This window comes from Arachis duranensis, chromosome 6 (genome assembly GCF_000817695.3).
Source record: "Arachis duranensis cultivar V14167 chromosome 6, aradu.V14167.gnm2.J7QH, whole genome shotgun sequence".
NCBI classification, from domain to species: Eukaryota; Viridiplantae; Streptophyta; class Magnoliopsida; order Fabales; family Fabaceae; genus Arachis; species Arachis duranensis.
Window position 1 is genome coordinate 66,883,724 of NC_029777.3, and position 4,743 is coordinate 66,888,466.

Sequence of the window (4,743 nt, forward strand, 5' to 3'; positions counted from 1 at the left end):
AGGTACTGTTGTATTAATAATAGATGTATGACATAGTTAATTTTGTCAAAAAATTGTAATGAAAATTCTTTTCAAAGTAATATACTTTAGATTTTAGGATTTAGAGTGTAGGATTTGAATTTTGGGAATTAGTATGAACAAAATCGGCGGTAGGATTGGAAGTTTAGAGTTTAGGAACAAAAATTAATTTAATATTTTCATGTATTACTTTTTGCACTGCAGTATAAATTTGTCGGTGTCCGTTACTGATTTGCGGTATAATTACTGAATGCGAAACTTTTAGTCTAGTGTGTAGTGTTACGGTGACTTATTTTTTCTTTCTAAGTATTAATGTTAATTAAAAGAAGGCAAAAAGAAAAGTAAGTTTGGTTAGTATGGATGTGGCTACGCCTCCGATGTGAAAAAAGCAAACTCTCTATCCAAGAAGTCATCCGCAACAAGTTGCCCTCTCGGACCACCATCTCCCGGGTCGTTTGCACCGCTCGACCCCTTACCATCAACAGCATCCCCTACACCTTTTTCTCCACTGTCGAAATCTACCCTGACTCAAAGCCCACTTCGCCATCATATTCGTCGTCATTCGCACAATAATGTCCGCAACAATCATTAGAACTACCCCATCTGAGTCTTCACCCACAATGTTAAACTTATGCTTTGAAATCCATCAAATTAAGCCATGCAACTCTCTAGTCTGATTACATAAAAATCACAAAAAATGCAACATATAATTAATATAACTATACAGTCAAAACATCAATCACATATCTCCTAGATAAGAATATATTTTACACCACAAATAAGACATAACTGCCTTGAAACTCTGTTACCTTAGAATTCATCAACTTTTGAAAATCACAAACAGCAAACTATTATAATTAAGTAACATATTATATCTTTGGGTAGTAACATATAAGTGCCTAGTTAAGAACTATGTATTTATTAACCAAACTACCTCTCTGGATGTACCCATTTCATTGGAGTTCTTCTTTTTTGTTTGGATCTTCTTTGCTTTTTATGTCTTTTCTTATTATCTATCAAACAAAAAATGATCACTCATGCTAGGAATTCATCCCATAAGAATGGTTCTAGAGGTGGAATTTAGTTGAGACAATGGAGGATATGGCCTCCCAAATTTTTTATAAAAAAATTAGTAGTATTTCTTCCAAAATTAAAAAATAGTTTAGTTGGCTCACATATTTTACTATAGTTTAAAGCACCCAGGTTCACGTTTTTGTTTGACTTTCACAACACATCAAAATTAAAAGATAAAATCAAATCAAATAAAAAAATTATCTAACAAAAAAAATTAAGAATAAAAAAAATCATCTAACAAACAAATAAAATAAAAAAAGGTATTTAACAAAAAAAGATAAGAATAAAAAAGATCATTTAACTAATATAAAAATTATTTATTTATTTATTTATTTAATATTAGGTATTTTATATTTATTTAATTAGGTATCATTTATTTATTTAATTTAATATTATTTTATGTTTTACTGTTTATTTAACTTAATTTTTTATATGATAAAAAATATTAGAATATTTAACAAGTATTGATATTATTGTATTTGTATAAATTGATAAAAAAATTAATAAATATTATAAATTACTAAAAAGTTTAGTTCTGATTCATTTATTGAAGATTTCAAGTCACTAAAGACTCGAAAAATATCATTATAAACTATTTTATATTTTTTTATCTGTAGAATTATTTACTTATTATCTTATTAGTAACAAACTTAAAGAATAATTATATTTATAAATTTTGTTTTAATATAAATACTATTATTAAATTTTTATATTAAATTTTTGGCCCCAAAAAATTTGTTTCAAACTCCGCCACTGAACAATTCCATCAACTTTTTTATCAATGATATATATTCCAAACTGAAAAATAAAAAAGGCATCTCAAACTGTATTAACAAAAATTGGACTTCAGAATTTTATCTTCACGTCCTCTAGAAAATCTATTTTGAGTTGATATTCACAAAAAATGCTACGAGATAGAGCTATATGAAATATAAATACCCATTGATAATCAAGTTTAGAGTTATCCTCATTAGAGGTTGGTTGAAGGCTATTTGTTACAATCCAATAACATAATCAGCACTTTATGTTACCAAATCTTCAAAGAAGTATCTAAACTAAGCTTGCAAACATTATCTTATCGTATAGGCTAAAGCATACTAAGCGCATGAGAGATGTATTCACACAAGAGCAGATAGTTTTCCAACAAATTTTAAGAAAAAGTATCCAAAAGGATGATGACACTAGGACCAAGCTTTGAGTAATCACTACTGAGGCTGACGTTAGATTATGTTAGATGTTATATAGACGAATCGAATAACAAATTTTGACAAGAGTTTAGAAAGACACACCTATGATTTACACTGGTTCAATCCTAATCTGGAGTCTGCATCTAGTCCTCACCAAGCAACTTGACAACAAATTTTCTTATTTCTTTTAACACAGATCAACTTTAAATACAAACTTAACACCACATATTACAACTTACAAGAATAAACTCAGAAATCATTCAGGCCTTCACTCTGACCAATGGAACTAGAATTTATTTCTTTTGAAAGTCTGAAAATGGCTGTTATTAGATTGTAAGCATACTTGTCTAACATGAATGGCAAGGAATAGCGGGAAGATCGCTATACATACCAGGCTGCGGAGTCAGAGCACCACCACTCTAGTGCTGCGATGAAGGAGCGGATGATTGGCGACTTCGAAAGCACATAGAGCACCACCGACCATGCCTAACAGAGTTTAATCCTGCGCGATAGATGGTGGTCGTGCGATGACCAGCGGTGGCTGTGCGCCAGTGTGAACCAGGAGGTTGCTTCGATGTGAGGTGAAGGGTGGGACGATGACCCAACTTGACTGCCTCTCCTCCAATTTTTTTTCCGACGCCCAGCGAGGCCCAATTCAACAAACTCCCACTAACAGCATCCCAACACAGTCAAATCCCGTTAGATTTCACGCCACCAGCTCGGCTCAATTGACCCTCCCATTAGCGCCTTCAACCTCCTGACAATCTACTCCATCCTGCGTAATAGAAACAACACGTGTCAGCATTTTCCATAAAAAGAAGGCACATCTGTATATCTATATGAAATTGAATCTGTACACTAGAGCAACCTTAATAAAAAATATAGACTGCGTTTTACTTTTTCACTATATTGCTTATTTTTTTCTTTCTGAAACACACAAAACATAACATGCAATTTACTTTTTCACTTTTTTTGATTTTTTTTTTGTTTCTGACACAAGTAAAACGCTACTTGCATTTTATTTTGTCGAGGATTTGTTTTTTTCTTTTTATGAGAGAAACCAAGCGTAGGTTGCGTTTTATGTTTTTTTTTAATTTTTTGAAGCATCAACACGCAAGTTGCATTTTATATGGACGAAGTATTTTTATTGAAAGCTGCAAAATGCAGCTTGTGTTTTGTACATAAAAAATATTTTAATCAAGAGTGTTGCCTATAAATACCATTGCATCCGTGATTCATACCTCGCTCCCACTCCCATTCTTCTTTGCCAAGCTAAGTAGTATAAAAAAAGTTGGGTTAGATGAAGTTGAGATTATAGAAGGCATTGCATACTTGCGAATGTATTATAATGGTGAGATTATACCGAACATACATGAAGGAGTGAATTTTATTTGTGATTGTCCATTTTTTTGTTATTCCATTCACCATGAGTTTTCTAGAGTTGCAAAATGGTCTGTGTGAGAATGTAAGAACCAGAGTTTTCGCATAAAACCTCTTAAGTAAGAATAATTTAACTGCCCTGAATAGGTTTGAAAATATAAAAATATTTTTTTTAAAATATAAAGGTGAGATTCGGATTCAGTGGATTTTTCTGAGTGGAAAAGTATTTTCTTTTAAAAATTTTTGCGTAAATATGCGTACCGGTAGATTAGTCGGTAGTACCGGCTTAAGTATGTCCAGTACTGCATGAGAGAGTAAAATAGTAGAAAATCATAGAAAAGTATTTGGAATAGTAAGACGGGCATTTATTCTAAAAGTTTTGGCCTAAAGTTAGGCCAAACAAACAAAAAATGCTATGCGGTTGGACCGGACCTAAGTTGGACCAAGCCCAATATATAAAAGCACATTTTAATGAGCTTTCAGCTCATTTTTCAGCACACACAAAGAAAAGGGGCGCTGGTTATTGGAGAAGAGAGGAAGAAGAGCACTATTCACTCTCTCCTTTCTTTATCCATAACTTGAGCTACGGTACTCCAATTGATGAGCTGTTTGCGGCCACGCCAAACTCTCGTCGAGCCTGTTGTTTCTAGATAAACAAAGTGGTAAGGAACTCACTCTTTGCTTTTTAGTTTTTCTACCCTATGTCATTTTTGAAAATGGCTTCTAGGTTGTTGAGTTTTTTTGTGTTCTTGTTGTTTAGGTATAATCTAGCTTGGGTGAGTAGTAGGTTTTACCCCAAAACTCATTGAACAATGTAAGATATCACTAAACTCTTGTGTTTAGTTGTATGTCATAGACCCTAGCTTTTATTTTTGTTATTTTTCATGATATAGAGTGTTCTTGGTGTTGTTTGGTGTTGAGTGAAGGCTTGAAAGCTCGTGGGGAAGTGATTTTGTGCGTGGAGAATAATCGACCAAGGTATAATTTTGGTTTCCTTTATGTAGTATATAATATTTCATAAAACTTAGGCTACTGGCCCTTAAGATAGGCTTGAATGATGTGATTGTATGATTAATTGTATGTA